Consider the following 9,117-nt stretch of genomic DNA (forward strand, 5'->3'; position numbering starts at 1 on the left):
TTTTGATGAAGGGAAATATTTGAGAGAGAGGAGATAAACTTTGGCATCTTGTATAGAATAGTTAAGCATAAATTATGTTTGCTTTCAAAAGCCAAACTCAAACAACATATTTTTATATGCTTTTCAAATGAAATAAACTTCAAATTGCTTTTCCAGTCACTTCCAAATTTATACACTTAAATTACTTTTTATATTTTTAAAAATTACAGTAATTTAAGAAACCTTCCAAATTATTATGTGGTATATATTTATAAACAGTCTATCAGAGAACAAAAGAAAAATGGAAACAATTCAAAATGCGTTTGATATTCTGAAATAAAACCAACATCTCTTAGGGATGAAAAAAAATTAATGCAGTTGGTTTCAAATGGTAACATAGTATATAGACTCCATCAAAAAGGGTGAAAAAAATACATTCTATTTATTTTCAGCTAGCATGGAATCCATCCTTATGTCTTTATGACATTGCAACAAGGGTCCCTCACCAAGCTGAACGTGTGGTATAATTCAGTAGCTTTTACTCCTGGTCACTGACTTTCTCTCAACTCTATACTTTTATGCCTATAGTGTCACAATACTTGCCTTTTCCTATGTAGATGATATATGATTTGACTGGGCTGTAGCACTTGTGGGGTAGGTTTTGCCTAAAATAATCAGCATGTATTTCGTAATCAGTACAGCTTTCTGCATTTGCCTTTGCACACATGTCAGTAGTTCCTGACCTTTACTGAACATCAGATTCTCCTGACTGATACGTGGCTCCCACTCGTTGATATGTGGTTTAATGGGATGCAACAGGAACACTAGGTTTTAAAAAATTCTCCAGAGGATTCTTATGTGCAGCAAAATTTGGGCACCATGGCACTATACTGTTATTTTAAGGCTCTTAGCATAAACCACTCCCTGACTGAAAGGAAAGTGTTAACCTATGCAAATCACTGTGCAAGGACACTATGACTTGTAAGCTAAGTAGTAGCATATAAAGGCAAGTAGTAAGAGATGTTCCAATGACATCATTTTTTTTCAGTTCTTAATTTTATTTAATATCATTATTCTTAGCTCTGAGTAAATGCTTTCTCTTTCTTTTTGGCATTAATATCTGTTACATATTTTTGTAACTTTATCTCTCTGCACTCTGTCATCTCTTGGCAGGTTCTGAATATTAAATTTCTTGCTCTTTTTTTTTAATGAATGAATCTCTGAAGGCTCCTATTTCTATGCTTTGCTAGACTTACTGTTCACAGGTTTCTCGTGTCCCCAGTTTGAACGTTATATAGGACTAGATGGTCTCAGCAAGCAGGAAGAAAGGTAGTCTTGCCTGGATCCCCAGTTCAAATCAACACCAACCTGTTTTACACTTAAGCCATTGGAAACTAATCTCTAATTTGTTTTTCATTATCATTCCAAGATCTTTCCCCATTTCTCCACAGCTGTTCCTCCTTGCCATTAGTTACTTTCCAGGCTTCTCTGTTATTGAATAACTATGCAGAGAATTTCCCCAGAGATATTGGATTGAATTTTTTCAAGATTTAAAAAATGTCCTTGTGTATTAATGAACTGGGTACACAGTTTAATGAACTTGGTTGGCCTGTTTTTGTAGCCCTCCCTGTGGCTTTGCCAAGATACTATTTGAAATATGACTAAATATGCCTTGAACTTCCTTTTAGAAACTATTAAATAATGTCAGAACCAAAATAACAATAGCCCACATTGCAATTGGCTTTAAATGGAGAGGCTTAAGGCTTTTTATTTTTTCACACACAACTCTGTGTAATGCCAGCATTACTTTTAAGATAATTCAGAAAAAAATTGAAATTACAGAATAATATTTCTTATTTATTTTATTTTTTATTACTCATTAAAATTTTTTAAAGTTTTTAATTAAATTTATTAGGATGGCATTTGTTAAAAAAATTATATAGGTTTCAAGTGTACAATTTAATAATATATCATATTGAGAGAGAAATCACCTATAATTATGCTGACATAACTACTGTCAATATTTTGGTATATTTCTTCTTACTCTTTTTTCTATATATATTTATTCAAGTTTTTATAATAAAAATTTTAAACATAGAAAAAACAAAATACTAGCATAAGGAAGACCTATATACCTACCTCCTGGATTCAACAGCTATTAGGGTTTGCAATAACTGATTCATTTTATACTGTCTCTGTATATTTCTGTCTCTTTTTTTAGGAGAGTGAACGATGCCTCTTTACTTTCCCCAAAATAAGACATTCTTTTATGTGACAACAGTAGCATTAGCATCAGAATTAATAACTCTCAAATATAACCTAATAGTCTGTATTTAAAATTTGGAATATTTTGTGCCAGAATTTTTGCTTAAATTTTGTGTTATTTCCTTAGGATAAAGTCTCTTTTTTAAAAACCCATGTTAAGCAGGTAACTATGTAGAGGACGTTGGTCAGTGACTGGCTCAAAGGTATATAATGGACTTTAATTAAATGCTGGCTCCCCTCTTTTTAGATCCAATACTCTTCTAGTGCTGTAGTTTGCCTCATGCTACCTTGTATTTTGCTTCACTTTTAATATCTATGTTCTCGTTCTCAATTTTCTTATAAACCCTTTGAGTTCAGATACTGTGTTTTATTACTCTGTGTATCTTTAGCATTGTTCATTACATTTACTTGTTATAGACTGAAGCGGTATTTGCTGATGGGGTGATTTTATGATATTTTGCCTATTGTGGCAAATTTGGTAGCCTTAAAGTGATTAGAAATGTCTGTGATTTGAGAGGCTTATGTCTAACAGGGATCATTGAGGTCTGTTCCTCCTCTTAAAAGGCTCCATCATTTTGTGTGTGAAGTATGAGTTTGGAGAGGGTACTGCTAATGTGTTTCTTAAATTACTCTCACGTCCTGGATGAGATACTGTTAACCTTGGTGCTGGTGATTATTTAACGCAAAATCTACTCTGCGTTCTGAAGTATGCTGCCGAGAGGTCTCACGTGTGGACCAGTTAGTGGATAATATGGCTGGATGTCCCTCTTCGGAGTGTGGCAGTATCTACTGGGTATATTTCATTGACAGATGAATCTCCACAAAAGGAGTAAACATTTATCTTGGGATAGCTGTGTTAGGGGAGATAAAAATCTTTATTAACTACCACGATTGTCATTTATTTGGTATTGGTAGACATCAACAATGCCCTCAAACAATTACGTACTTTTTAATGACTTATTTTCAGGAAATGACAACTTATCAGTGCTAACACTTGTTCTTTGAGGAGTCTTTGGTTTTGTTTCAATTGGATTAAAGTTAATATTTAGTTCATCATAATTACTTATAATCTATGAAATAGTCTTTCTTGGTTATACTTCACATATATTATTTTTTTAAAAAGTTCACAGTTAAAAAAATTTTTTGTTAAAATAATTTTATATTCAGGAATGTTTAGACTTGGAAGTATGACTTTTTTTTTTTAATTAAAGAGGCAGATAGACAGAATTATTCTTTTTTGGAGCAAACTATATCTCTGTTACATAGACCACAGAATAAACTATGAAGTGCATAGTTACATTTTTCTTTTTTGTTGTTTTAAAATGAGATAGAATTTCTTTAATAGTTTTCCTATATTGAGGACAGGAATCATGTTTTATTAATAAAATCAAATCTCTAGAAATCAATAGAGTACATACCTGAATACATTTTTTTTTGAGTCGAAAAATAAATTTTTCTCTGTTGTTATTGGTAGGGCCTAATCAAAGAACAAAGAGTAGCTCCACTAGTCTCTGAATAACATAAAACCCTTTGCAATTCTAGTAATACTTCTTTTTAACTTAATTTAAAGAAGTACATTAATTTCTTTGGTACCAACAAAGTAGATATAGTCATTTTTCAAGTTTTTCACAAAACACACACACATACAAATTATGTAAAAACACATCAAAATTAATTAGTTAAAACACCTTCAGTTCTTTATAAGCATTAATTCCACCTCCCCCATGATAACATCTTTATAAAATAAGTATTATATCTTCTGCACATAGGTAGGTAAATTGAAAGGCCATGTCTGCATTGAATGTGTTGAATCATTTAGCGTCATAAGAGTTTTCTCATTCTTATGTTAGGTCCACAGCATACATATGTTCTTTTGATAGAATACTATTTTTCATTATTATTAATTGTAGTTAGTACAAAATGATTTCTTAATCTTGAGAAATATCAAAAAGATATTCACAAATTGAGATTTCAGAAATAAAACCATACAATATACAAATAATTTTCAACAAAGGTTCCAAAACCATTTAATGTGGAAAAAATTGTGTCTTCAACAAATGGTGCTGGAACAACTGGATAGCTACATGACAAAAAATAAAGTTAGACTACTACCTCACTCCATATAAATTAATTCAAAATAGATAAACAACATAAATGTTAAGAGCTGAAACTACAAAATTCTTAGAATAAAATATAGAATATCTTTATGACCTTGGATTTTTCAATGATTTCTTATATATGATAACAAAAGAATAAGTGACAAAAGAAAATATAAATAAATTGAACTTCAAAAAAAAGGTATTTGCAAAAGAGAATAGAATATAAATGAAGTATCCTCTAATGGACAAAGGTTTTTAGTTAGCAGGGCAAAACAGTGAATTTAGACCACTAAATTTCAACCTTTCCTGTATTTGTACTTAACCACCAACCTCCCTGTCAGTGTCCCACCTATTTCTTTTGTTCTCCTTCTCTAGTTACTCTACGATTCAGATCTCCCTACAAGTCTTCCTGTTTGACTTGTCAAACTTCTAGAAGTTGTTCTGGGACTGTGTCTTTCATCCATTTCACAAAGTCCATCTGTTCCTTACTTTCCAATACTCCATTTATCCCCATGAAACTAAGTGACCCTATATATACCTAACTGCACCCTGCATAGCCACCCACCTATATTCATCCCTATCTCAGAATCCTGATCTATCCTCATACTGACTTGAGGGCAGGATGTGCAAGTCATTTCTGGGGCAGGGGGAACTGTAGGTTGAACAGATGGTTGAAGTGCTAGGAGAGGTATTTAGATTTTGCTTCCTTCAAGGCTTTAATTAATTAGTTAATTTTTTACTGCTAGCCTCTCATCCCACCTTAGAAACTCTTTCAATGGAGAAACTCCTCCCAAGCCTGGTTAAAATCCTCCCCAACCAAACCACCTAAAAAAGATGATAAACTGAAAAAAGGCATGCAGTATGTAAGTGAAGGGTGTGTATGTGGCAGAGAAAATGTGACAGGGACAAGTTCTAGGCTCAATTCTGCAGGCAAATTTTAATTCATTTGAATTATACTCTTTCCATGTCCTTTAGTTATTTCATGCTACCTGGGGCACTTGATTCAGGACAGAAAACAATAAAAGTAATTACTCTAAAACGTCATGGTCTCACTGTTACGTTATTTATTTTTGTAACCCTTTGATATAGTTAATATTACTCCCATTTTACAGCTGAAAAAAGTGGAATTTAATGGAGTTAAGTTATTTATAGAACCAGTAAGTGGCAGAAGTTAAACTTTATTCAAGACTTTTGACTCAACTCCGGTTTCTTTGCTAAACCATAATGCAAAGACAATAGCACGGTATATAGGAGATGAGAAAAATGAACATGAGAAAAAAAGACCATATTTAGGACTTCAAAAAGGTAGTCTAACAACATTATATATAGAGTCATTATTTGGGTAGGAAATTGTAGAGAAATAGAATGTCAAACTTTCTTCTAGCTTAGTAGATTGGTACAAGTCAACCCCATAAAAAACTATACTTCATTGATTTCAGAAATGACATCTACAGCAATAATAAGAATGGAGGCCCATAAAATTCACAGGAAGTACCTAAAGGATATCAAAGTGAAAAACATTTAAAAATGAAAACAATAGATCTGTGTTAAAGAAAACACATCTTAAAGAATCAAAGTGGGGAAACTAAAAAATTTCAATCTCAGTTGCTGTCATAAAGAGTGAGTAGCTAAAATATGAAATCCTTTTTATTACAGTATAACTGCCAATCAACCAAAGAGAGTAGCAGCCCATAGAGCTGAGGACTGTTAAGCATGACAAGCGGTTTTATATAGTGACTCTATATATTGTAAAAAGAATTTTTCCAAAGATTCCAAAGCATATTCTTTATTTAGAGCAGGACGCATTTCAACATTAAAAAAAACAACAACTCTGTTACAATTAGACTAAATCTATTTGCACTTCTTTTCTAGAATAATTCCTGTCTCATTCCCAAATAATATAGTCAGTCCATCTGTGACATATTAGAAGGAAAAGAAGAAAAGGAACGGGGACAAAAGTCTCTGTTCAATCTTGTTTATTGAAAATGCATTCTATGTTAATTTATAGGATAACTTTTTTTACCTATAAATAGTGGATCTGGCTGCAGTCATTATGAATGATAGATTTCTCTTGGGTTTACTAACACCTCTTATGCATATCTAACTTTTCCTTAATTGTTTTAAGAGAAAATATCAATACACATACATAAAGATGAGAATAAAATTCATAATTTCTCTGCCCAGAGATAACCACTGTTAACATTTTAGTATCTTTCTTATTTGGATTTTAAAATGCTGAATGGAACAGGTTATGCATCAGAAGGATATTTTCATAGGAATGACACTTTTTTTATAGAATGAAAAATCAAAACTTTGAAAAAATTAAAGTGCCAATTATTTGTAATTAGACAATTATTCAGTCAGGAGATTGTTGTTTCCTAGTGCTCATAGACTCCAGGTATTGACAGGGACTCAAGAGGCAAATATACAGAGATCACCTCAATAGGTGGTGTTGAGTCTTTGACAGAACATGATTTAATAATTGGTTTGGATCATTCTGACAACTCTCCCTTTTAAATCATTTACTTATTAAAGATTTTAGAGTTCAATATTTAAAGACTGTCTCAAAAACTTAAAAATATTAATCATAGAACAGAGCTTCTAAAACACATGTATGCCTCAGAATGACCTGGAGGGCTTATCAAAACACACATTGCCGAATTTCTGATTCCACATTATGTCTGGGGTGGATCTTGAGACTTTGCATTTCTAACAAGCCCCACCCCAGGTGATGTTAGTGCTGCTGGTCTGGGGACCACACTTTGGGAACCACTGGTACAGGGCATACTTACATGAACACAGCTTAGAAGAGGCAGTTTCCCCTAACACTGCAAAAACAGTTTTATGTTCACAATTTAGCATTCTATTTGGTATATTTCACACTGCAACAATGAGCCCTAGGTTTTAGTTAGGATTTTTGAAGTGAGATTTATAGTTTGATTCCAATGAGAATGTCAGGAACAGGCTCAAGTATAAACTATAGGATTTCAACCTAAAGTTCTCTAGGCCTAAGAGAAAATACTAATATAAATATATAAAGATGAGAATAAAATCATCTGTAATGGATGAATTCCTTCAAAAGAAAACCTCTTAAACCCCAGCATTTCCTATTTATGTGCAGATTGTCTGAAAAAACATTTAGGATGTGTGTCTGCTTATGAACCTGTGTGTATGGTGAAAACTTCGGTTTCTCATGTTTTAAACCCTTGCTAGTTTTCCTCTTCAAACCCTAAACCTTACCAGCACAGGCTCTTCCTCTCCACTCTCCAGCCACTGTCACAGATGTTCCTCGTCCAGAAGCCTCACACATTTCCTAAAGGACTCAAATTCTCTGGTGATTTATAAAATACATGCAGAGCATGAGACAGGAATGAGACTTCTAGTGGGTCTCAGAATTTTATCAGGCAGCCCCGCAGCAGTGTGTGAACACTATAAAGCTTTGTATTTCAAAATGCCTTTATAGTAATTGAGTCGGGATACGGGCTTGGGAGTCAGGTGACCTTCATTGCGTCTCTAGTTCTTCTGTGACTCAGTTGTTAACTTGAGGAAATTCGTTTAACTCCTTCCAGTGTAGTGTTCAAGAATTCAGGACTTTGGTGTCAAGCAGACTTGGCTTTGAATCCCAGTTTCTGGTACTCACTGGCTCTGGGAATCTGTAAAATTAGGATAGTAATAAACACTCAGAGCAGACTTCATGTAAATATTAGAATATGTATGCATCACACTCAATACTGCTAGTTATTATTGCAATACATAAAATGATAGGGTTGGACTGAATGATTGGTACTTAGACACTTTCCAGCTCTACAGTTATATGATTTTCAGTGGAACATATAGTTGACAATAGTGATGGTGGCTGTATTAGTTTGCTGGGGCTACCATAACAAAGAATTGTAGACTGGTGGCTTAAACAACAGAAATTTATTTTCTTGTAGTTCTGGAGGCCATAAGTCCAGGACAAGATGTCAGTAGGATTGGTGTCTTCTGAGGCCTCTCTCTTAGTCTTATAGATGGTTGTCTTTTTCCTGTGTCTTTTATGTTATTGTTGTTTTTGTTTTTTGGTGTTTTTCATTTTTTAAAACCCATTGGTAGTTCAAGTTCATTCTCGCTGTGTCTTCACATGGTTTTTTTCTCCCTGTGTGTTTGTATTTTCTCTTCTTATAAGGAAACCAGTCATATTGGATTAGGGTCCACCCTAATGACTTTATTATAACTTAATTACCTCTTGAAAGACACTGTCTCCAAATACAGTTACATTCTGAGGTATGAGGGGGTAAGGACTTTAACATGAATTTTGAGGGGACATATTTCAGTCCATAACAGTGGCTAAGCATGCAATTTGGTCTTTTTTTTCTCCTACTGGATTTGACAAAGAATTATAATGAAGTTATCTTTGATTCTGGGTTTTCAGTTTCTGTTTTGGTGAGTCATTTCATGGTGAACCTTTGGCTAGCCAAAACCGAAAAACTAAAGAAACCAAAAACACCACCGCCATCATCACTACCAAAACCCAGAAAAAAGCAGTGACATCAACAATGTAAAACGAAATAATTCTTGTAACACTATTTGACATTAGAACATATGTTTTAAATGCTATCAGATTTCCCTAATTATGCCTTGCTGTCTAAGAATTACTGGCATGACTCCAAAAAAGCTGGCTTTTCAACATTGTTATTGGTTGTGACTTTGTTTTTCGTACTGATGTATGTCTCAGAACTGTATGCCTCACTTTCTGCAAATGAATACTGATCATCCACAAATTAAATGCATGGTA

Source organism: Pteropus alecto, unplaced genomic scaffold (genome assembly GCF_000325575.1).
Source record: "Pteropus alecto unplaced genomic scaffold, ASM32557v1 scaffold22, whole genome shotgun sequence".
In the NCBI taxonomy this organism is placed as follows: domain Eukaryota; kingdom Metazoa; phylum Chordata; class Mammalia; order Chiroptera; family Pteropodidae; genus Pteropus; species Pteropus alecto.